Source organism: Protomyctophum bolini (genome assembly GCF_963924005.1).
Source record: "Protomyctophum bolini genome assembly, chromosome: 1".
Classification (NCBI taxonomy): domain Eukaryota; kingdom Metazoa; phylum Chordata; class Actinopteri; order Myctophiformes; family Myctophidae; genus Protomyctophum; species Protomyctophum bolini.
Genome location: NC_137862.1, coordinates 53,131,182 through 53,158,140, shown reverse-complemented (window position 1 = coordinate 53,158,140; position 26,959 = coordinate 53,131,182). Strand labels below are relative to the sequence as shown.

General features: G+C 45.3%; 1 pseudogene across 1 annotated transcript; it reads left to right on the top strand.

Moving 5' to 3' along the window:
* The first annotated feature begins 9,760 nt into the window (after positions 1-9,760).
* LOC308320855 lies at positions 9,761-15,661 on the top strand (annotated as a pseudogene). The gene is made up of 3 exons: positions 9,761-11,049; positions 11,142-12,136; positions 15,635-15,661. The product of its transcript is annotated as an uncharacterized misc_RNA (transcript).
* The last annotated feature ends 11,298 nt before the right edge of the window (positions 15,662-26,959 follow it).

The following is a 26,959-nucleotide window of genomic DNA, read 5'->3' as shown; positions in this document are numbered from 1 at the left end:
AAATGTCTTGTCTCCAGGACCCCCAGGCCGGAACTACCACCAGTACCTCGGAGCCCGAGTCCTCACTCTGCATGGCTAGAACCTGTGGGATTATCACCAGCTGTGGAAACACGGAAAGCAGACCCAGAGGCCGCTGGTGTGCCAGTGTGACTGTCAGGGAGAAGAACAAATGGTGCTTCTTGTCTCCCTCTGAGGCTAACAGGTCTGCCACCGGCATCCCAAAACTGTGCCAGATTTGGACCGCCACCTGAGGCAGAGCGAGGAGTCAGTTCCAGATAAAACGGCCCACTTTTCTGGCCAGAAGCAGTCCCAGAGGGGCTCCAGAACCCGCCTGTTCGACCACCATCTCAGTCCAGCGTGTCCAGTTCCGAGACTCTTCACGTGTCGTGTTGAGCTTGACCCGCATTGAGCTCGACCCACCTGACCCCGCGTATCGGTTAAGGATAACTCCCTCGGAAGCGTGGGGGTTTCGTAGCCAACTGGAATCTGTATCCCCTCACTAGGATGCGGAGAACCCAGGAAGACGCACTGGACCGCGTTCCCACTGTGCTATGCATCTGGCCAGGGAGTTCTCCTTGCTAGTTCTTGGGTGCACCGTGTTTGGATCCAGTTGGTGGGGCGATTGGTTCAGCCATCTGGTCTGGAGCAGCGAGTGTGTGTTACTTGCTCGTGAGCAGAAGACGTCTTTTTTTTTACCCGTCCGTTTTGAGGGGAAGCGACAGCCAGGGTGAATTATTTGGCAAGAGATGTGAACGTCTGTCAGCAGCGAAGTAGAGGAATGACGTGGCGTCATCTAGTGGCTGGACCCCAAATGACTCTTTGAGAGGTACTTAAAATAACCCTAGATAATTATTTATTTTTACATTTGATGTACCTCATGTTTACCTTGCTCACTGTAAACCGCTCTGGATTAGTGTCTGCTGAATGCCTACTTTTCATACATATTATGGAACTGTATTCCTTGGATCACAACACAGCTCCCCGTATACCACAGCCTTTTCTGCCTGACAAGATCAGAGTATATGTTTTTGCACCCACCAATCCACCCACGGACAGGCTAGGGTGGCAGGCAGGATTTCCATATCATAAGATCTGTTCTTGTTAGAGTTGTTTTCTTTAGTTCTTCTTAGCTTTGTATGTAGCTGCACACTGCAACGTTGCCACGTGGGTTATTCATGCTACAGAGCAGTGTTAATTGCCATGGCAACAAGGGCCACATGAAAATAAAGTAATTACTGTCTGTGAAACTGTGTGCACGCGAGGTTTTATTTTACGGCGAGGTTTTCTTTTACGAACAATGATACGAAACAATACAACCACCATTCAACTTTATTCAACCTGCAGGAAAAAAAGGAAAAAAAAATCAATCCAGAATATTATAGTGCAAATGACAATAAAAGTGTCTCAGAAGACTTTACATACAGAGCAGAACGAGCAATGGCATGGCATGGAAAAGCTCCCCTATAATGTGAAGAACCAGCTAGGCCACCAAGGTGGGAGGCCATCTGTCTTTGAACATGGCAGAGAAAGAGAGAGAGAGACTGGCTGGCTGCGGGTTGCCGGTTCGCCGGGTTCCCGTTCTAACGCCATGCTGCACGGCACAGTGCAGTGTGGAGCCTATTATCGCTTCAGACACTATACTGTATGTGTTGGCTTGCACACAATGCACATTAAAGGGATAGTTCAGATTTTTCTCAACTTAAGTTGTATGAAATACTTGCCATTAATATAGTGGTTGCAACTGTATTAATTGAGCCCCGTGGTGGGAGTTGTGCTCTGGTTTTAGTGAATATTAATTAAGTAGTTCCGGTCATTTTGTGGGGGGCACTGGGGCCACGCAGTAAAAGTAAATTAATCCACAAAACGAACGTAATTTGTATTGTTGACCTATTTCAACTTTTACCCCTCCATCACGTGGAACAATTTTTTGGGCGAAGTGATATGGACACAAAAAACATAGTTCTGTGTGATAGAGGGGTAAAAAAAGAACGAAAGTTGTACAAAAAAAAACAACCTTTTTAGTTTATCTAGCAGATAAAAGCGTGAGTTCTATACTCAAGCAATATTACACGAGAGGAATGGTGCTGGTTTAACCCACGACTAGAAGGCTGTTTCTACCAATCAAAACCAGATTGCTTCCTCGAAACAACCTGTGGTAGAATTGTGCATCGCTGCCGACCACAATCTCCTGTCTAACATCAGGGTGCCGTGTTCTCTTCTCATACTGTATATGTCGAGTGGAAACCTCATATTTCAAATTCAAAATCATCAAAAGTGGCAGATTGACAAGCTTGTGGATCTGCTACTCCTGATACTTGTGTCTGTGTGTGATGCTGTACTGTAGTATATCAACTTAAGAAGGGTAAAATGGTAAATGGTGCATTTATATAGTGCCTTTATCCAAGGCGGAAGCCATGCAAGGTGACATGTAGACAGGAGAAGCCGGGATTCTAACCACCGTCCCATGGATCATTGGACGACCTGCTCTACCTCCTGAGCCACAGTCACCCCGTTCATTTACGCAAAAACACAACAGCAGTGATATAGCATGTAAAAGGTTAATGTTATTAAGAGTATGGAGATCCCTGATGTCAATAATAATAACTAGAACTGCACTTTTGATGCGTATGCACCGTCCCAGCATATGACGTCAGGGTATAACTGGTATAACTAGCTCTCAATGATGACGTAATAAAGATGTGGATTAAAGGACCCAATGCCTTCGATGGTGACGTATATGTTGATCAGTGTCGGGTGGATTAAAGGAAATACCCTCTATGTAATTTGTAAGTTGATTAGCGGTATACTGTGGTTACTTTGCACCACTTTTCATGCGTATGCACCGTCCCAGGATATGATGTCAGGGTATAACTGGTATAGCTAGCTCTCAATGTCAAAATAGCACTTTTTAAAACCTACTGCACTCCACTTTATACAGCTCACTTGTGGTGCCGATACAGTAAAGCAAAAATGAATAAACTTCAGGTGGCATATAATGATGCTTTTCGAATATTCCTGAGACTCCCAAGATGGACCAGTGCAAGTGAAATGTTTGTGACCAGTAATGTACCCATACCTTTCATGCTGTAGCTACTGAGGAATTTTATGTTTAGATTCATGTGTAGACTGAGGGAATCAAAGAATGTATTAATTATGGCCTTAACAGGGACCACACAGAGTGACACAGTCTTCTCCTCATGTTTCTGGAAACACTGGAGGCAATGTTTATATGTTTTTAATTGAGGACTGCCTGGAGTGAAAATAGCCTGATACATAGGCTATCTCTGTGTTGTTGTTTTGTATTTACTGTCATGTTTTTCCCTGTTGTTTGTATATGGACCCATTGTGTCTGAAATAAAGTTTTCAACCAATCAATGAACTAGTCATTACGTCATTTGCTGGGACGGTGCATACGCATCGTTTGCTGGGACGGTGCATATACATCGAATATCGTCCTGGGCGAAACTAGTACTTGCGCGCTCTGCTTTCGCAAGTAATAACAATAATACTAAAGTATTAAGTCATATAGGCTCATGCCCTCCACTAACTATACTGCTATACACAGAGGATACGACTGGTACTCTGATAGCGCATATCTTACACTTCAATAAATATTGTTTCCAGCCACAAGCAGCTCGTGATAATAATGTATTGACGCTCGTGACGTCACATGACCGCCACATGACATCACAAAAAGTTTATCCAGAATAAAGTTGCATGGGCAATTACTGTCAGGAATCCTTCCTAGACCTGGCCCTTATGTGTTCACACTCCTCCTTGCATTCCTGCTAGTCATTAGCCAATATTGCCTGTTGCTACTCACCTCCTGTCTGTTGCTCTATAATTAGCTCGAAGTTATACGGTTGAGTTTCAAGTTAACCATTACCATTTGTCAGTTTGATAATGCCTGTCTTCCGTGCAGGCTAAACCGCTCTACTTGCCTGCTTGCTCCTGCCTGCCTTGTTTGCCGTTTCATGACATACTTGACTTTTGTTATGCTTTTGCAATTTAAGTAAAGACTTAAGTAAAGTTATCAACAGCTCGTAATTCATTTTCAATGGGAGTCACGTGGTTTTGACAAAACAGCCATGCCTGATGGCTCTGTTCTGCCCTCCTCCCCCCATCGAGCAGAGCTGATCTGTCAAAACCACGAGACATTGAAAATGAATTGCGAGCTGTTCAAAAATGAATTGCGAGCTGTTCCATCTGGGACAAGGAATAGGAGATACAGGCGATTGAAAGAAACAGATAGAATGGATTATTATGGCGAGGACAATCTAAGATGGGCGATCGATTGTCATGACAACAACAGGTAGCTTCCGATGCTAACGCAAGTAGCATTATGGCTTGATCGATCGAAAGTGCTATAAAAGAACAATTGCCATTGATCTACGGCAATGGCGTTAAGCGTATAGCATAAAGACATTGACTTTAATTGACCTAGAATCAATGCGCGAAGCAATGGCGCGGAGGGTATTAAGTAGCTGTTGTCGGCATTAGCCCGAGAAAGAGTGCGTCAGTCCCTTTTAAAATGTGTTAGGCCCCAGGGAGCCCCAGAGAGATGGATTGCTTAGGCGGAGAAAAACACTTACCATCAGCTCCCATTGCTGACTGCACGTCTTAGTTACCCAAGCCATGTACTCATATCCTGAGTTGCAGGTGCCCGGCCAGGATCAAACCCAGAACCATATGATAAAAACCCAATTATTTATACACGCTCTTTTCAGTTGCATTATTACTACACAAATAACAGGTCAAGTATTACCGACTCAAGCATTAAGACAGACAAAAGCTATGGGGTAATCCTAAAAAAGAAGGTAAACTGCTATTGCTTAAAAAGAAGAAATGTTCGGTTCCCCACATTTCACAGCTCCTCGGGACCTCATTGGCGGAAGTAAACAAACGTCTGTGGGGTGTAGTGTGACGGCGGACGCCGTCACTGGTCTAATGCAGATGCTAACCCAATTCTATGTATAATGTAAATAAGGACACAAATTGTAACAAATGCATTTATTGAAGTTAAGGGGGGGACACTGAGTTGTTGATTCTCTGAAGTGGTGGATCTCCTCAGACACCTACAAATGAGCAGAGATAAGGCACATTAGTTGAGGTATAAATAGGACAGCATATACTTTCTAATTGACCAGTATCAGGAGAAGACTTGTAAAGAAGGAATGTAAATCTCTGTCTAAACTTACCTCTGTCTATTCTCATCCTCCTCTCAGGGTGGTGTTCGGGCAAATGAGTTCCCTCTGGGTATAGGCACCCCTCTTATAGTTCCGGGAGGGACCAAGTGGGAAATGGAGCAGGGGGGATTGGGAGGGACTATGAGGAATGTAATTCTGTATGTGTTGTATATATATCATGTTTACCCCTGGGGAATGGTATGGGCTAACCAGGGAATGGACTGCACCATAAAAAGCAGTCAGTTGTATTGAACTCAAGAGATGACAGGTTGTGATGCATAATACTGTCAAAGTGATGAAAAAATAAAGCCTTATTGAAGGTGCCCCTGGACTGGTCTCCATTCATTTGTTGCCTTGGCCGCTCGACACTCTCACAAGTGGTAGCAGTGGTGGTCCCAGCCTCTCTGGACTGGCGGGTGCTTTAATAGCACATAACTATGGCCAGCAAGACCAGAGGAAAGGAGAAGGACAAGAAACAAGAACAGCAAGAGGAACCAGATGATGGGGAGCCAAGTACAGCAATTGACCAGCAGGAGGACGGAGCAGCCAGTAAGCCTGACAAACTGGACGAGTTGAGTGACCTGGTGAAGTCAATGGCTGTCACCCAGACTACTAGAGACAAGCGGATGGAAAGAGAGGCTGAACGCCAAGACGAGAGATGGAAAAAGATCCACCAGCAGGTGTTGCACATGCAAGCACAGATGAATGAAAGAATCCAACCTCAAACAGCAGAGAGTAATTCCGGGAAAAGGCGGACTGACATTTTGTCACCAGACACTCTCCTCGACCGACCGAGAGCAGACATATAAATCCAACCGTTCCTTGACCGTGAAGACGTTCCGTTTTCTGTTATCACCGAACACACCAACCGACGAGGACTGGTTTTCCACCGCGACTGACAGACACACCAAGGACAGAGTGGGAGAAATATGGGGGTGAGCATCAGACGACGAAACGATCCAGCACCACCACAGATACGACACAGAGACCCTAGGTTAATACCACTCACCCAGGATGATGATATTGAACACTACCTGACAACCTTTGAAAGGATGGCCACTGTTTGTCATTGGCCAAAAGAGGAGTGGGCTATTCAATTAGTCCCTTTGCTCACGGGTAAGGCACGCAGTGCTTATGTTCTCATGGACTTTGCAGATTCTGAAGACTACGACAAAATCAAGGAAGGGATTCTAGCTAAATATGAGATCACAGTGGACACCTACAGAAGAAGGTTCCGGTCACTGGACATTCATCAGGAAGAAACCCCACGGGAGCTTTATGTGCGGTTGAAGGACTTGTTTACGAAATGGGTCAAACCAGATACCTCCACTGTGAAGGATATTTCAGAATTACTGATCCTAGAGCAGTTCTTGAGGATGGTGGATCCAGAAATGGAGGTTTGGATCCGAGAACGTGACCCGAAGTCAGCGGGAGAGGCCTCCCGACTGGCTGAGATTTTTCTGTCGGCCAGATCTGGGAGCAGAGGACCCACATATGGCCGTGACAACTACTACACTGGAGGCAGTAAGTCAAAGGGGGGTGGTCAAGCTCAGGCTAGAGGTCAATCCAGTGCCAGGCAAAGTTCTTACAGTAAACCCCACCACTAAGAAGAAGGTTCGGGGGTTCCTAGGGCTGGTAGGGTGGTATCGGAAATTCATACCCCATTGTTCAGAGAGGGCAGCTATTCTCTCCGACCTCACTAAAGACTCAGCCCCAAACAAGGTGAGATGGACGGATGAGTGTGAGCGAGCGTTCAAAGATCTAAAGAATGCCATTACAAGTGAGACTGTTCTCCACACTCCTGACTTTGCCCGACCGTTTACACTACAAACAGATGCCTCAGGTGTCGGCCTTGGGGCAGTGCTTCTACAAGAAGGGGAGGGAGAGAGCCGTCCACTGCTGTTCCTGAGCCGCAAGCTGGAGGAACGAGAGACAAGGTACTCGACAGTGGAGAAGGAGTGCCTGGCCATGAAGTGGGCCATTGAATCACTGAAATACTATTTGCTGGGCCGGCACTTTCTCCTGGAGACTGATCATAGGGCTCTACAGTGGCTGAACAGGATGAGGGACTCGAACACGCGTCTCACTGGGTGGTACCTGGCCTTGCAACCCTATGACTTCACAGTTCAGTATCGACCAGGGAAGGCCAACCTGGTGGCCGACTGTCTCTCACGGGTACATGAGGGCTGAGGTACTGTACTCTTGGGAGAGGGGGGAGGAAATGTGACGGCGGACGCCGTCACTATACCTAATGCAGATGCTAACCCAATTCTATGTATAATGTAAATAAGGACACAAATTGTAACAAATGCATTTATTGAAGTTAAGGGGGGGACACTGAGTTGTTGATTCTCTGAAGTGGTGGATCTCCTCAGACACCTACAAATGAGCAGAGATAAGGCACATTAGTTGAGGTATAAATAGGACAGCATATACTTTCTAATTGACCAGTATCAGGAGAAGACTTGTAAAGAAGGAATGTAAATCTCTGTCTAAACTTACCTCTGTCTATTCTCATCCTCCTCTCAGGGTGGTGTTCGGGCAAATGAGTTCCCTCTGGGTATAGGCACCCCTCTTATAGTTCCGGGAGGGACCAAGTGGGAAATGGAGCAGGGGGGATTGGGAGGGACTATGAGGAATGTAATTCTGTATGTGTTGTATATATATCATGTTTACCCCTGGGGAATGGTATGGGCTAACCAGGGAATGGACTGCACCATAAAAAGCAGTCAGTTGTATTGAACTCAAGAGATGACAGGTTGTGATGCATAATACTGTCAAAGTGATGAAAAAATAAAGCCTTATTGAAGGTGCCCCTGGACTGGTCTCCATTCATTTGTTGCCTTGGCCGCTCGACACTCTCACATGTAGTTTACGTGTTGTCATCAAGAGAAAGTCCTTGACCCCAGTATATGGTATATTAGTGGGAATTTGATCCTCATGAGGGTTTGGGTACACTGTTGCCCAACCACATCCCCATCATCCAGTCATTCTAAACTTATTTTGTTTTCATTTCAGAGACACCCAAATTGGATATGCATTAGGCCACGGACCCCCATTTGAATTTCCACCTCTGGGAGACCCCTGTACACTGCAACATCCTCGGTGTATATTTAACTGAGAGTGAATGTTAAGCTCAATTTGGACCCCTGGTTCCCAGACCCAACGTTGAGAAACATTATACCTTCACCCATGCCCTCCTCTGCCAAAGATGGAGTGTGTGTTATCAATGCCCCCCTCTGCTGTGTCCCAAGATGCAGGGTGCCTTTGACCCTTCACACCCATCATCATCACCCCCCTCGCTTTCAGAAGATGGCTGCCCAAACTGTCCGGGCTTCACGTAGATGCAGCAACATTTCGAAGACCTCCTCCCCAGGTGTTCATTGTCGATGGTGTCGCTGGAAAACTGTACCTTCTTCTCAGTTTTTGACCTTCCCAGGGTGAGTGTGAGGATGGAGTGTGGCAGTGGCGGTTCTTTGGCTTCTACCGTCTCTGTTATCGTTCCACCGGAAGTTCCGGGAACCTTCGCCATCCCCGACGGCAAGGCGGCTGCGGGGGTTGCTCCTTAGCGTGGCGAGATGGTGGGCTGTGTTTCGTAAATTCACAAATCTCTTTCAAACACAATGCTGCTCTGTCATGAAAAAGTGGTATTTAATGTAAGAAAACTAGGAAGATATGGAGATTAATCACAGAGGAGAAACTCCATGTAGCCTATAGTCTACATATAAATGGCGTTACTCCAATGAGGATCTCGAACTTTATGACCAGCCTGTGACGTATCTTTGACATAATTATGACTCCAAATTTGGGCATATGGTCTCTGCCCGATAAGAGCTGCAATGACTTAACTCTTTGACTGCCACCTAGTGGTCTGGGGAGGTAGTTAAATTCTGCTGACGGTAATGACGAGATGTTTACTCATTTACACCCAGCCTCCCAGACTGAGAATATGAATGAGCAAGTCAGCCAACCAATCACAGGCAACAGGCATTCTGATTGGCCAGTATGAGATGGTGCTTTGATGCTTTGATACATGATGATGTATGATAATAAGAGCTGTTAATTCCGCTAAATATGATGTAAAGTAAACATTAAAACGCCTAAATATGACGTACATTAAACGCCATTGATATTGAAGGGAAAACGGCAAGCAAAATCGGCTAACCAATCACATGTTGGTGGGAGCGCTTGACCAATAAGGTACCACCTTATGTATCTTATGTAGCAATGTCAAATGTCCGCTAACATAAATTGATGTACTATGACAAGAGCGCCCCTCATTTCACACGGGTGTGATTTTTGTCCTACACAAAGAAACATTTTCCATTAACAATGAAAGGAGAATTTACGTCATATGTGTCCCTTCTAAAACGGTTAGTCCCAATACTTGATTCTGATTGGCTGCATGGTTACCGTTGTAAATATCACGATAATCCACACTGTCAATCACTTCATATCATTCCCAGCTGATCCCGCAGCTCTGTAGCTGAACTGGGGAAGGGGAGCACTTGATTGCCTTACAAGCCCTCGCCGTGCGAGTGTCTATGCGTCCGAGTAAATCAACATGTTACAGCATGATGTACCGGCAGCTGGGCGAGCTGCAGGGCCGCCTGAAGGAACAACGGCAGCTCTCCGGGGAGAAGCTGAAGGACCGTGAGCAGCAAGCAGCCGACCTCCAGCTCAAACTCTCCCGTGCAGAGGAACAGTTGAAGGAGAGTGCCAGTAAGAACACGGACCTTCAGCACCAGGTGGAGAAGGCCAAGCAGCAGCACCAGGAGGTGCAGGCCCTGCAGCAGAACACCAATGGCAAGCTGCGGGAGGCTCAGAATGACCTGGAGCAAGTGTTGCGTCAGATTGGCAATAAGGACCAGAAGATCCAGAACTTTGAGGCCCTGCTGCAGAAGAGCAAGGACAGTGTGAGTCAGCTGGAGGCAGAGAGAGAAGACTTGTGTGCCAAGATCCAGGCTGGGGAAGGAGAGACGGCTGTCCTCAGCCAGCTGAAGGAGAAGAACCATGCACTACAAGAACAGGTCACCCACATGACAGACAAGCTGAAGAACCAGACTGAAAGCCACAAGCAGGCCCAGGACAACATCCATAAGCAGGTCCAGGAGCAGAAGACCCAGCTGCGGTCTGAAAAGGACCGAGCACAGACACTCCAGACCTCTGTGACTGAACTTACAGCCCAGCTCACAGAGAACAAGGAGAAGGTGGCTCAGCTGGACTCACAGCTGAAGGCCAAGACTGAGATGTTGCTTTCTGCTGAGGCCGCCAAGAACCACCTGGAGACGGCCCAGCACGCACTGCAGGACAAGCAACAGGAGCTGAGTAAAACTCAGAAGAGGTTGGAGGATCAAGGTCACAGGCTGCAGGAGAAACAGGAGCAGTGCAGCCAGTCGGAGGCTGGCCTGAAGGAGTGCAAAGACAAGCTGCTGACCTCAGAACAGCGGATAGAGAAGTTAGAGGGACACGGCAAGAAAGTGGAGATGCAGTTGGTGGAGGTGCAGGCAGCACGGGAGCAGGCCCAGCAGGAAGTGCAGAAGCTCCAGACAGAGAGAAGAAGAGGAAGGCCAAGGAACTGGAGCACCAGCTGCAAACGGAGAAAACGGGGGCTGTGACGCTACAAGGGGAGCTGAAGAAGAAGGCGGCTGCCTTTGACGACAGCCAGCGGTTTGAGCGGGAGAGGGGGCTCTCAGAGCCCACACGGCAAGAAATTGGAGATGCAGTTGGTGGAGGTGCAGGCAGCACGGGAGCAGGCCCAGCAGGAAGTGCAGAAGCTCCAGACAGAGAGAAGAAGAGGAAGGCCAAGGAACTGGAGCACCAGCTGCAAACGGAGAAAACGGGGGCTGTGACGCTACAAGGGGTGCTGAAGAAGAAGGCGGCTGCCTTTGACGACAGCCAGCGGTTTGAGCAGGAGAGGGGGCTCTCAGAGCCCACCTGGACAAGGTGATACAGGAGGGGAAGGCGCAACAAGCAGAGTTGGACAGAAAAGCCCAAAGCTTGGCGTCAGACCTCCAGAAGGCCCAAGAGGAGAGAGAAACTCGAGGGAAGGAGCTCGCTGCTGCTAAAAACAACATGGCCAAGACCAGCAAGGCCCTGAAAGAGTCTCAAAATCAATTAGACAAGGAGAGGAAGAGCAGTAAGTCCGCATGAGAAGGCCAGACAGGAGCTTCTGAAGAGCACTGAGGCCAGCACTAAGGAGCTCAAAGAGGTCAAAGAGCAGACAGAGAGGCTAAGAGAGATAGCGAAAGGCTTGAACACCAAGCTGGCTGCACTAACACAGCAGCACTCAAAGACTCAGGAGGCACTGAAAGAGAAGGAGAAAGGTGTTCCTTCGACCAGGAGAAGAAGCAATTGGAGAGCCAAGTTACGGAACTACAGGGCACTGATGCCAAGAAGGTTGAGGAGGTGGGCAGGTTGAACGAGAAGGTATCGGGGCTGGGCCAGGAGATTGTTGCTGATAAGAGTCACACAGCAGATCTCCAGAAAAGCTTAGAGCAGAGCCGAGAGAGCCTCACCAAAACTGCAGTCTGACTCCTATGGAAAAGAGTCTGAGGTTTCTGCACTGCGCCAGGACCTCAAGACATCAGAGGAGAAACTAAAGCAGGCCCAAGAGGAGCTGGCTGCCAACCGCACACATCAGAGGGTCCTGGAGGAGCAGATCCAGGAAGTGAAGACAAGCCGTGCCTCTTTGGAGCAAGAGCTGGCCAAGCGGGACGGGAGACTCCAACAACAAGACCAGGCCCTAACAGAACTCCAGAAACAACAAGCTCTGGCTAAGGATGGGATGGAGAAGGGGAAGGCCAGGAGTAGATGAACTGACCAAGGCCAACAGCAGCTTGGAGAAGAACACCACCGGACTGACTGCTGAACTCAAAACTTTAGCGGACAAAAGTGATAAGGAGTTGCGTGAGCTGCGGGAGGCCAAACAGCTGTTAAATAAATATGCTGTGTTTCCCTTCAATGCAAAACATTTTCAATATATATATATATATAAAGAACACAATATACAAATGCTTACAGTAAAATCCTATAAATACAATAATAATGTCCATATGTCTTTTGAAAACACATGATTTCGAAAATCACCTAATTTAAATATGTCCCTGTGACCGACTAGTCACTACCCAGGGCAAGGAAGGACACAACACAGTGCAGCTTTCTTAAATACACTGGTTTATTCCTCTCAGTTCATGGAATAATTCACATTAATATTACTTTACACAGAAGAGCAGATAGCTCTCCATGGACAACAGGTGCACAGCCACACCCACCTCTGAGCCCAATTCTAGTTTGACTCAGGCCAGGTGTGACTGCTTAAATCAGTCATCCTCCATCTCACAGTTCTACTATAAATAACACACCAACTAAGCAACCAACACAGCAAGGACGACCTAGAGAGATAGACACAGAGACACAGAGAGACAGAGAGACAATGGCGACTGCAGGAAAAAAGGCCAAATATGATGAAACAACTCGAGCAGAAGGATTCATTTTTAACAGTTCAGAAATAAGAATCAGCAAGAAAAACCAAAAATACTTCAACTTCACCATTCAAACCGGACCAGACCACTACACCGACTGCTGCTCTTTCGACATCACTCACCATCCCGTCATACACCAAATGCAACAGGACAACACCCCAGCCAAACTCGCTCAAATAAAAAAGACCATCAACACCTGTAAGTTGAATTGCCTACATTCACTCATTTAACATTTGCTATTTTAAATGCCTATATACTTACAGTAAAATAACTAACAAATATTACCATAATAAATACAATGTGTGCATTTTGTCTTACAGTCACAAATCAAGACAGCATACTGCTCTACAACTACAGCAACATCATGTCCACATCAGTCCCCCACTTCCCCAGAAAGAACCCATCAGAAACCTTAACCCTGAAACAAGTATCACGATTTTCAAACCAGCAAAAAGTAAGTAGGCCTACTGAGTTAATTTTTTATTCTAACTACCACAACATAGAATACATTCACATAATGAAATGTAATTCTGAAGGTGGATTCTAACAATAGTTTTTATAGAGTAGGCCTATAAAGTGTTTTTTTTTTTTTCTGTTTGAAAAATAAGCACCGCAATTAAGCTAAGATGACTTGATAGCCAATAGGCATAGCTTAACTTGCCAAGACTGCAGTGCAAATGACAATGAATATGCCTATTCACTTTTTCTTATGGCTTCTTAGGCCTCATTCAAACGCCAATCAGACAAATATTTGGTTGTTATTTTTAGGACACCACAATGCTTTTCCAATGGGACACATAGTTTGACCAAACATTTGTGTTCGATTGCTGGTCTGATCGTTTGTACCTTTGTTAAATTGACGTAGAATGATCAACATTTGCCCTACTCTATGCTGAATTGAAGTGGACTCTGTCCAATACTTTTTTTTCCCCCTCCCTGTCAATGTTTGGGTTTCCAAGGCTATACAACACTGACCATCATCTATCAAAAGTATAACTAAATAATATACTAACGTCTTTTCTTTTCTCATCAGATTGGACAGATCACTTTCACAGTTTTAAAAATTCACCCCTCAACAACCGGAGACACACGCAGCAGCGGACCCATGGCACTACAGTTAATTGAAATAGCAGACACCACACACAAAGCACAACTAGCACTCTGGGACACACACATAAACACATTGCACATAAACACATCCTACACCGTCACCAATGTTACTCACCGCACATTCCCCACTTCATCACTAACCACCACCAAATCTTCCATAATCACACCCCTTCCCTCACCACTAGTCATTCCCCCCTCAATTCACGCACTTGAAATAGACACCCCATCACCAAGCACTGTCACGGGAGAAATTGTAGGAGCACAAATCACAGATAGTATTAAATGCGCACTTTGCCATCACACCCATCACTCTTTTGACCACAATAAAGCCACAAACACCTGCACTCACTGTAACATGACACAAAAACACACCGATTTAAAACACACAATTCCGGCACCATAGTAATAAAACCCTCACAACACACACCACTCACCAAACTTACACTCACAATGGGCCCCATAAGCACTTATTTAGACACATACAAACTCACTAACCTCACAACAGCAGCACTTCTCACAGAGCACTTTTTGGACCAAGAGCACATCACTATTCAATACACTCCATCACTTAGTATCACATCCATAACACACTCCATAACACACCAAACACCCCCAGAGCGCACCAGCAACAGCACCAGCAACAGCCCCACCAAGTGAACAGATTTTTTTTTTTGCAGCTTTTTTTTTATATCATGGAAATTGTTTGTTTTGTTTTGTTTTTTTTATGGTTTCAGTCATCCTCCATCTCACAGTTCTACTATAAATAACACACCAACTAAGGAACCAACGCAGCAAGGGCAACGGCATCAAAAAAACAAAGTACGAAGAACCAGACACTCAGGCACTTGGATTCATTTTTGACACTCAGCAATAACAATCAGCCGGAAGAATAGCAAATATTTCAACTTCACACTACAAACCGGACCGGATCACTACATTGACTGCTGCTCTTTCTCCATATCTCAACATGGAGACAGGACAAAACACCAACAAAACTAACTCAAATTGAAAAGTCTATCAACACTGGTAAGTTAAATTGCCTACATTCACTCATTTAACATTTGCTATTTTATATGCCTATAGACTTACAGTAAAATAACTACCAAACATTCAATTCCCACTGACAATGAATGGAGAATTTTACATCATAGTGTTGTGATACATGCACTGGCTTCAACTAGTTTTTAAATGTATATTTCAATTATCCTATTTACCTCAAACGTTATTTAACTTCTATCCCTTCAACACAACGTACCAGACACTCCACTCAGGTTTATTTTAATGTTCCTTTGGTTAGTATTGAATTTTCCTTTAAAGCCCCGACAGACTGGAATACTTTACCAAATAACATTAGATCCATCTCATCATTCCCAGTTTTCAAAAGTGCATTGTCTTCCTACTTCAAAGTCTTATGTTCTTGCTTTCAGTAAATATGCCATTATATCACCATGTTTATTCCGTTATTTAATTATTTTATTTTGTATTACTATTATCATTATTTAATTATATTATATTTTATTTTTTTGCACTCACTGCATAGGACATAGAATCTTCATATTGTGCTACATTATATTATGGGATTCAAAGCCGTAATGAGGTTGTAAGGTTTTCAAGGTTTCAATGTTTAATGTTTTGTCCTGTCGGGAGCCCCTCGAAAACGAGATGGTACATCTCAAGGGGTCTTTTTCCTAATAAAGAAACTTTAATCATCATCATATCTGGGAACCGATAATTCTACATATTTCATGTGTGTTCCTGTGTGCTCATCCTGCTGTCACCCACATGGGTGTCGATCTGAGACCCTCTCAGGAGACTCCTGAGGTGATGGCTTGTGGGCGCTTGTTTTTACTTCAGGCTCCCACACCCGGTCCCATGTGGTGATGGGCCTGGCCATTTGCTATGTGCCTCCTGGAGCTATTTGTATGACAAAGGAGTTTGTTGACACAGGGGCAGACTATAGGATGAAAGGGATTTATCTCTGAAGTGTATGCATTTTCTGACGACACCCTCCACTGATGTAAACTGCTTAAATAAGGTACTAGAATACGATTACTTGGTCAGTTGGGGCTGGTCGCTATACCTGTGGCCAGCCAGGCCCCCCTGTTTGAGCCTATATGCTGTGTGTAAGAGCCATAGTGGGGGTTAATGAGTCCTATACAATGCACCTGTGTGATATTGCCACGTTGATTAGCAACTTATATTGTCTGGGGACTGGGGGGGTTTGCTGGCAGTGTGAAGTGAAGCAAAAGAAGAATAATGCCTTCCTTTTCCTTCTCCAACCCATCTTTGCTGCCAGTCTTCCATCACCTTCTTCCATATCACTGATTTAGCCTCTGCTTTACTTATATAAATCTCCACCTCTATTTCCTCACTTAGCAGTGCTTCCTTGGCTAACACATCCACGGTTTAATTTCCCTCAATCCCCACATGCGCTGGTACCCACATGAATATGTATTTCCACTCCCTTTTGGATCAGGTTATAGCGCACGTGCACGTGAAGCACCCGATACATTAAGTCTTCTCTGCTCTTTGATCTGAATGACATCAGGCTTTTTAGTACCGTGCTCGAGTCTGAGCACACCGCCACCTTTTCTGGTTTGACTTGCACTGACTAGCTCTGCCTGCAGTCTCCCCTTTATAGGAGAGGAGCCTACCACCAACAGAGAAGCAATTAAACATACGCAGCTTATCTACAAGCTCACAGATATCAGCTGAACATGAATAAGTAACCCAATACATAGATATTCTATTTTAGACTAAAAATCATATGGGTTTGCATTCGTTTTCCCAGATAATAGAAATACTTTGCTCATTGACATTGTGAAACACCCCTACTCCTCAACAGTACTTGGCACCTTCCCCCCCCTTCTTAAAGGGTAAGACCACTTTTTTGAGGTTTGGGTTGTGTAGTTACTTTGCCATGATGCAACTCCAAATGTGGACAAGAAATAAAAAAATACTGCTCCAGTGATTAGAAATTGATAATTCAAAATATGCTCCTCCTATTTTTTTTTTGCATTTCAAGAAGACTTTTATTATATACTTATGGAAAAGTTGTATTATGTTTTTTGTTTCTCAGGATTAGATCCTTTTTTGCAGTTTCTTTACTTCAGTCCTGATGATCTTGTTCCTCCAGTCTTATCTCCTGTAAAGGGGCAGTCGGCCAACCGTGGGGCCTGGGGCTGGGGCCACAAGGGCTGGGGCCGGGGCCACAAGGGCTGGGGCTGGGGCCGGGACCACAAAGGCTGGGGGTAGGCCACGGACCACTGGAGCTGGGGCCAGGCCAGGCCAGCTAGAACAATGGCCAGGGGTCCAGGACCAAGAATGAAGTCATAACGGAGGTCCTGGGGAACGTTCCCATTTGACCCCTGGGCCAAGGGCCTTGACACGGTCGGCTGCAGTTGCCAATTCATGGTATCGTATGTTTCCACGCTGTCACAAAAGTACAGTAAAAATGCGGGATTTCTCTTGAGTCTTCCAAAGTCACTCTTTTAGTACGTAAACAAACACAAACAAAGTTGATTCAGACACTATAGAGCATCACCAAAACTCATGTGGTTTTATTTTTTCATAAAAATGTTAGATTCCTGTTGATTTTACTATTTGAAGATCTGGATCCGGATCCACGGATCCAGTCCGGGTTTTCTTCCCAATAAAATGGACAAATCAACAGGAAGATAACATTTTTATGAAAAAATAAAACCACATGAGTTTTGGTGATGCTCTATTTTTTGTCCACATTTGGAGTTGCATCATGGCAAAGTAACTACACAACCCAAACCTCAAAAAAAGTGGTCTTACCCTTTAAACTGAATGGCTGAGCCCTGCTCTGGAGTCTGGACTGGTTCAGCAGCTCAGATTCAGATAGAAGAGTGCCATCACTGGAGAGGCCATACAAGTGACAAACACTGAGCTAACCACAGGTGACAATAAACTGAATGTTTTCCCTGCAAGTCTGTGTGTATCATTTCATTTGTACATCATTATGAAACCTGAATATGTTGTGAATAAATTGTGAATGCATTCATCAACAGTATCAACAGTAACTTTGGCATGCTACTAGTCCTGCATACTTACACCTAGAAACCCCGTTCAGGTTCATCTTATGGTGGACATGTTTGCCTGAAAAGGAATCTTTGAAATGTTTCATAGTTTTAGAGATATAGTGCTTTCAAATTTGATGGGACTCAATGGAAGATATTGGCACGTCAAAAAATCACTTTCACCTAGAAACTCCATTCACACTTTTTATAATTCAGCTTACTGTGGAGACACATGCTGGAACCTTTTACTTTGAAATGTTTTATAGTATCTGAGTTATTTAACGTAAACGCCCAATGCATTATCAATGGCAATAGCACAAACTTTGGCATGCTACTAGTCCTACATACAGTATACTTACACCTAGAAACCACATTCAACCCTATTTGGGTTCATCTTACGGTGGACATGTTTGCCTGAAAAGGAATCTTTGAAATGTTTCATAGTTTTAGAAACACAGTGCTTTCAAATTTGAGAAATGTATAATGGGGCGCAATGGCAGATATTGGCACGTAAAAAAATAGGTGAAAAAATCACTTTCACCTAGAAACTCCTTTCACACTTTTTATAATTCAGCTTACTGTGGAGACACATGCTGGAACTTTTTTACTTTGAAAAGTGTCGTAGTTTCTGTTTAAGTTAAATCACTATTTAAGTTAAATAACTATACGTTTGCGTGTGCGTGTGCGTGTGTGTGTCTTCCGAAACCATGAACTATATAGCATGTAGTTTTTTCTTGATCTCTCCTCCATAACTTCAGGGATGAAATCCTCCACCAGCATCCTTGACCCTATCCCGCATCAACCCTAGTCATGTCCTGCCTCCCTCCGGCAACATGTAAGTCCTTCTAGGCCTCATTACAGACAGATCTCACCTCGAATGCTCCTGAGATGAGAACATGGGAAGTCAGCTGGGGTTTTGTGGAGGTGGAGGAACTTAAGGACCACTTTAACCTGTATCCTCCTTGGCATCCATTAACACAATAATAATAATAATAATAACACAATAACTTGCCGAGCAGTGGTGGTTATGTATAGCAATACCACAATGAAGAAATACTACAGCCAGTCCACACCAATGCAACGCCTTGCAATTCAATGGAATTCAATTCAAAGGAGCTTTATTGACATGAGAAAACAAATGTTTACATTGCCAAAGCAAGTGTCACAATACAATAAAAACTGTTGAAAATGGGGTATATACAGTTGGAGGGGGTACAGCATTTTGTAAACAGTCACATTGCATCGTTATACTGTACATGTTATAACAGGGTATAAAGCAGTATACAGGAAAAACTCAGATTTAAAGATGGAGTGCCATGTTATTTTTCCACCCTAAAACATGATCATCAGGTCAGGAGTGTTTTCTTTTTTGTTTTTGTTTTTACAAAATCTTTCAAAAATGGCTGTTCAACAAGCTCACATCATGTCTAAAACAGTGCTTTAATGTATGTTTTGTAATACTACTGTAATGTGTGTGCCCGGCCGGACACATTAGGAGGCGACACGACTGGTGATAGAAGCGGACACAGGAAGTGTAAGCTGTCAGATTTACTCTGTTATTGTGGGCAGCAGTGGAGCTCCCGGTTGGCGCGCAAGCCATGATTACGAATAAATACATTCTACTTGAAAATGCAGCACGCCTGAAGACTGTCTACTTGTTGTGTGAGTGAGCGGCACGTTACAAATTGGTGGCAGCGACGGGACGTTCTAATCTACGCACTACACAGGCTCTAGCTAGAAGCTAAGAAGCTAAACGGCTAGCGAGCCACTCACGTCTTCAAGGCAACTTGATAACAACGTACGTACAATGCCAACGGGTACGGGGGATAATGAGGCACCGGAGAGCACAGCCTCTTCAACGGCACCGGCGCGGGATCGACGCCCGGTTATTATGCCAGAACCTTTTGATGGAAAAGTGGGCGAGTGGACTGCCTGGATGGAGCAGTTTGAGTTAGCTGCTGAGGTTAATGGTTGGAGATCCGCCGAGTGTCTGAACTTTCTAATTCTGTCACTGAGGGGATCGGCCAGGATCTTCTGCAGCAATTTACCACAGCATCTGAAAGGGAACTTTGCAGATCTGACTGAGGCTCTGCGGAGGCACTTTGAACCACCTGTGCATGCTGACTGGAACCGTGCAGCTTTTATGGACCGCAGACGCAAAGCAGGTGAGGAGCTGAGGGATTTCGGCTATGATGTGTGTCGACTGGCTGATAAGGCGTATCCAGATTACAGTATGGCTACTCGTGATTCCCTTGCCCGTGATCATTTTATTGCTAATATTGGGAATACTGACATCCGTGTACACCTGCGCAGCAGCAAACCCAAATCAATGGAAGAGGCTATGGCCGTGGCAGGTGAATTGGAGCAGATAAGGCAGCTTGAGGGCCAGCAGGTCCCCCACCACAAGATTAATGTGTGTGGTGCTGCTGAAGATACCACAGACAAAATGACTGTCCCTAAAGAACTGTTGGAGTCACTGTGTGAGAGCGTTGCACAGTTACGGACCGAGGTGAGAAACCTAACTGACAGGGATGGACGACAAGTGATGGGAGGACCGACAGGACCCACTGGAGGAGGCGGACGCCGACCTGCCGGTGAGCAGACACAGGGGAGAGGAAGATCTCGTTTCCAGGGGAGTGACCGGACGCAGTCTTCATCGGCGCCCAGTAGAGCATGTTGGCACTGTGGATGCACCATGCACATGAAAAGAGACTGCCCATATGTGGCCAAGGATGCCCAGGTGGCCACACAGGATCATCATGCCACAGTAGCCTCGGGTGTGGTAGGAGAGGGATTCTACATACAGGCCGGCATCGCAGATGTGGAATACGAGGTGATGGTGGATTCTGGGGCCCAGGTGTCGATGGTGCAGGAAAGGATATGGAGAGAGGCGACAGGAGGCAGGATGGACTTGCTGAGACCTTATTACAAACCTATCACAGCGGCCAACGGACAGCCTCTCACTGTGATGGGGAGGTGGTCTACTGTCATGAACATTGATGGACTGAACCTTGCTGCTGACTTTGTGGTTGCCAGCGACGCTGACCAACGTGCGCTGGTAGGAACTGATTTCCTAGTCAAATACGGAGCAGTGATTGACATGCAGAAACGTGTTTGCACCATCCTGGGTAAGCATGTACCTTTGATCTCACGGGGAGGGACGGGAAGTGTTTGCAGGGTGGTTGTAATGAGTGATGTTGTAATTCCTGCCAGGTCTGAAATGTTCATTCCGGGTAAAGTGGAGGGTACTCTTAACATTGAATGCACAGAGGGTATCATGGAACCATGTAATGAGGTCACAGAGAAAAACAGTGTCATGGTAGCCCGTAGCCTGGGCAGGTCTGATAAGGGGAAACTACCTGTGCGTGTGATTAATTTATCACCTGACCCCCAATGTCTCAGAGAGGGTACAAAACTGGGTGGGTATTCCATTTTTGCAGAGGGCTGTGAAACGGCAATTATTACTTGTTTGAGCAATGATAAGCAATCCCGAACACCCACTCAGCAACCCAAGTGGGAAATAGAGTCATTACTAAAAGTCCTCGATGTTGGTGGTGAGCAGTTGGACAGAAACCAGCTCAGGATGGTGATAGAAATGCTAAGGGCACATGCTGGTGTGTTTAGTACTGGGGATTTTGATTTGGGCCGCACAAAGCTGGTCCAGCACAGGATAGATACAGGGAACACCAGGCCAATTAAGCAAGCTCTGAGGCGGGTTCCTGTCCATCTGCAAGCAGAGTTTGACAGCCATTTGCAGAGCATGTTAGATAGGAGCATCATTCAGCCATCTACCAGTCCATGGGGGGCACCTGTGGTGTTAGTGAGAAAAAAAGACAATACAATGCGGTTCTGTGTCGATTACAGAAAACTTAATGAGAACACAGTGAAGGATGCATATCCTCTTCCTAGAATCGATGAGACACTAGACTCTCTGGCTGGTGCCAAGTGGTTTTCCACTTTGGACCTGGCCAGCGGGTACTGGCAAGTGGACATGCATCCTGAGGAGCGCTGTAAAACAGCATTTTTGACCAAGAGGAGGCTTTTTGAGTTCAACGTCATGGGTTTTGGATTGTGCAATGCACCGAGTACTTTTCAGCGCCTCATGGACCTGGTTTTGGCTGACATGCAATGGACAACATGCCTGGTGTACTTGGATGACATTATAGTGGTGGGCCGGTCATTTCAGGAACATATGTCACGGTTAGAGGGGGTTCTGAGCAGGTTGCAGCAGGCAGGCCTTAAAGTGAAGCCATCGAAATGCCACCTGTTCAGATCCCAGGTCAACTATTTGGGGCATATTATTTCGGCAGAGGGGGTGGCTACTGACCCCTCCAAGACGGAGAGTATAAGGTCTTGGCCTACACTTAAGTCAGTGACGGAGACTAGAAGCTTTCTAGGGCTTGCATCATACTATCGCCGTTACATAGACGACTTTGCGCGAATAGCTGAGCCACTATATCGGTTGACAGACAAGGGGAAGGTGTTTCAGTGGACTCTGGAATGTGAGTCTGCTTTTGAGGAGCTGAAATCAAGATTAACCGCAGCTCCTATATTGGCCTTCCCTGACCCGAAATTGGGGTTTATTTTGGATACCGATGCTTGTGACACAGGTATTGGCGCTGTCCTATCACAAAAGTATGACAGTGGAGAGAGAGTTGTAGCGTATGCCAGCCGTGCCCTGTCGAAACAAGAAAAGAGGTATTCTACAACTAAGAAAGAGCTGCTGGCAATGGTTGTGTTCTTGAAACATTTCAGACATTACCTGTTAGGAAGGAAGTTTTTACTGAGGACAGATCACAGCTCACTGCGTTGGCTCAGTAACTTCAAACAACCAGAGGGCCAATTAGCCAGGTGGTTGGAGCAGCTCGACCAATATCACTATGATATAGTTCACCGTCCCGGGAAACTGCACAGTAATGCAGATGGGGTGTCCAGGCGCTATACTCAGTCAGATAGCACAGGGCAAGATGATATGGAGGTCACACCGTCAGTGGACTTAGATGGGCCACAAGAGGTCACTATGGCACCTGTAGCAAGTGCTGATTGTCAAACAAACATGGACTTCCTCATGGAAGCGCAGAATAGGGATCCTGTGATTTCTCAGTTGAAGGAGTGGAAACAGGGGAATAACACTGAACCTCCTGCTGAATTACTTGCAGGACCTACTTTCAAGCCATTTAGGCAGGTCTGGGGTGCATTACACATGAGAAATGGTGTATTGTGCTTAGAGAGTCAAGATTATGGGACGGATGAAACTATGTGGAGGGGGGTGGTTCCAGAGGAACTAGTCAATGAGATACTAACCTTTATGCACAATGACAAAACTGCTGGTCATCTAGGAATAGAAAAGCTCACAGGCAAAATCAGAGCTAGATTTTACTGGCCAGGCTGGCAGAGGGCCATAAAACAGTGGTGTAAGACATGTGAGGCCTGTGGTGCTTACAAATGTAAAGGTCCGTCCCCCAGAGCACCAATGACGAGCTCTGTAACAGGCCGGCCTTTTGAAAGGATAGCCATAGATTTAATGGGTCCCTTCCCTTGCTCAGTGCGAGGTAATAAGTACATCATGGTTGTAGCAGACTACTTTTCTAGATGGGCAGAATCTTATGCCATACCTAACCAAGAGGCTGTGACAGTGGCCAAGAAACTGGTGGAGGAATGGGTGTTGAGATTAGGGGTCGCGCGCACTCTGCACAGCGACCAGGGTGCCAACTTTGAATCAAGAGTCTTTCAGGAAATGTGCAAAATGCTACAAATGAATAAAACAAGGACCACTCCATATAATCCTCAATCAGACGGGTTAGTGGAAAGGCTAAATAAAACCTTAATCAGCATGCTTAAAGTTTTTGTGGAAGATAATCAGGGCAACTGGGATGAGATGCTCCCATATGTCATGATGGCATATAGAAGCAGTGTTCAGTCTTCCACAGGGTTCACGCCATATAAGGTGCTGTTTGGTAACGAGATTACTCTACCCGTTGATGTAGTTATGGGAACACAAAAGCAGGAGGCCCAATATGTGAGTGAATATGTGCAAAAGATACAGGGTTACTTAAGCACAGTGAGGGAGGCTGTAAAGAAAAATCACCAAAGGGCCACCAATAAACAAAAAGAGTACTTTGATTTGAAGGTAACCCCTCAAAGATATGAGGAGAATGAGTTTGTGTGGCTTCGTGATTATCAAAAGAAGAAGGGCCTATCACCGAAGCTCAGAAAGAAGTTCAAGGGACCCTTCAGGATAATGAGAAAACTGTCGGATGTACTGTATGAAGTGGTACAGTGTGATGGTCCTTACAAAGCTGTGGTACATTATAACAGACTGAAGCCATACATGGGAAATACACAGAACATAAGATCAAGGGATAACCAAATGACAAGAGATGATGATGAGAATCCTGATTTTGTGTTAACTAATGATTCACAGATAGGTCAGGATGCACCAGGGAGAGGCAGGAGGCAATGTGCCCGAGGGATGCACACCAGGCTGCCACTTTGGGGGAGGCCTGTAGCAAGGGAAATAGAGTTAGCAGCGCCAGCAACCCAAGGAGAGGATGTGTACCCTGGGGATTTAGGGGATGAAAACGTGGTCCAACAGGGTGTGGGGAGAGGGACAATAGTAACGCAGGGCCCTGATGAGTCTCCCAATTTAATGGTAACGGAAAGTACGTGTGACATGACCAGGAGTCAGGTGGCTAGGCCACAGAGAAATGTCAGAAGGCCGGTTTGGCAAGAAGATTTTGTACTGAGGTGAAGAATACTGTGTTTCATAAAAATGTGTATTTTTGTGTAAAGAAAATGTGAAAAATGTGTATTTTTGTGTCATGGAAAAATGTGTATTTTAGTGTCATGGAAATGTGTTTTGTTGTATTTCTGTCTGATGCCAAGTGATGTTATTGCAGACTGTGTGTTCAGTCTTAGAAGGGAGTAGTGTAATGTGTGTGCCCGGCCGGACACATTAGGAGGCGACACGACTGGTGATAGAAGCGGACACAGGAAGTGTAAGCTGTCAGATTTACTCTGTTATTGTGGGCAGCGGTGGAGCTCCCGGTTGGCGCGCAAGCCATGATTACGAATAAATACATTCTACTTGAAAATGCAGCATGCCTGAAGACTGTCTACTTGTTGTGTGAGTGAGCGGCACGTTACACTACTACTACTAATAATAATAATAATCTAAAAATGAAAACTAACTTGTAACTAAAGCCGTCAAATAATTGTAGTGGAGTGAAACAGAAACACCATGCCTTGACACTTTATTATCTTTTCACCCACAATGACATTGAAAGTATTTATTTACAGTATGACCGGACCAACATCCCTTCTGGATTGTAGCAGTTATTTTGTGCTTATTATTAAAATATATGATTTGGCAAACAGTGGGGTGCAGAAAGGTGCCTCTGGCGTAAACTGTGCCTGGAAGGTTCCACTCGACTTCATGAATTATGTAATTCTGTCCATGTGAATCATCGCATTGTGGAGAAACTTTAGCAACACATTGCCCGTGTTTACTTGCAGAATGAACTTTAGAATTAGAAATTATGCACTCTACAGTGTATGTATACATGTGTATATACTGTATGTATACGTATGGGGTGAGCATCTGTCCCTTACAAGATGATTCGATACTATCGATACGCATGGGCTACGGTGCTATTCAGATACATTATACAGAACGATTCGTAATTCGTAATATAGTGATAATAATAATAAATAATATCTCAAATTTATATAATGCTACTGTACCTAAAGATGCTTTACAAGGTGAACACGAGAAAACTTTATTAGGGAAAAACTAAGACTAAGGAATACAATTAATTGAAACAGTGGAATGAGATAGCTGGGGAAAAGCTATATTCTAGAGGTGGGTTTGAACTTTGAAGTGCATAGTTTTGACAGGTCTGCCTGCTGTGGACAGTTGACATTAAACACAGGCAGACGCAAGGACAGTCTACCATTCATTGTTAATAATGGAGGCCAACAGCATGAAGATGAAGACGTGTAGCTGCTCCAAATTAATGATATTCCCATTTGTCTTTGTGTCTACCCGTGTAAACGCAGCTTCGAGCGTGAGTGGTTGGGGAAAGGATGGAAGGAGCTAACGTTATGTTGCCCTGTCGTGTGTCCCCCCCACCCACTGTAGTGCGTGCATGTGCACATCTTGTTACCAGGGTGGACCGGGTTTTTTCTCCAAATCACCCATATCACTGAATGCTCCTTTAACCATTCACCTATAGTGAAAATAAATTGATGCCAAGTTGAAAGTGGTTCCGTGCCCAGACAGACCCCTGACTTTTCCACTCCATAATATCTTGGACACCACCAGTAGCAGGCACACAGATGGACAGACTACTGTGGCTCAAGAGGAAAGCAATCGAATGGATGAGGTATTCGAGGTTGCCGTCTCGCGAGCCAGACTGTTGCCTCCCACAACGGAAAGGACGAACATTATGACAGCTTCCATTCTCAGCTTTTGGGATGTGTAGTTCCAGACATTCGCGACTACCATGATCATAATAAAACACTGCTAACAGGATACGGAGCTCTATTGATCCCCACCTCAGTGGAAAACCAACATGGATTCCGAGAGGGGAGAACCACCGTAAGCCCAGACCCTTGCCTTGCAGTGGATAATTGACGAAGTGAGGAAGTGGAGTGTTAGCGTTAGCGATTAGAGCTTGCAGACCTGCGACTTTTGCTACTTTGGAATTGTAATACTGTTTTGGAGGTTTCCACCCGAAAGAGACGGTATATATGAAGTGAATATCTAAACAATACATCCTCTCCAAGCTATACACACGAGGAAAGCTCCTGGACCAGATGTGCTCGAGGGCTCAGCTGGATGGTGTGGGGTGACAAAGCTGTTCTATTCCAACCGTTAACCTGAATGTCCCCAGAGGAGACAACCACTAACGTCCTCGGAGGCCATGGAAGGAGAGAACCACTATCGTCCTCACAGGGCATGGAAGGAGACAACTACTATCGTCCTCACAGGGCATGGAAGGAGACAACCACTATCCATGTTCAGTCAGCATAAACAAAATAATCACACCTGTGTGAAGTGAGGGGCGATCTTATATCATCTTACATTGAGGATGGTGTACATTGAGGATGATGTAATGACGGTACAGAGGATGCG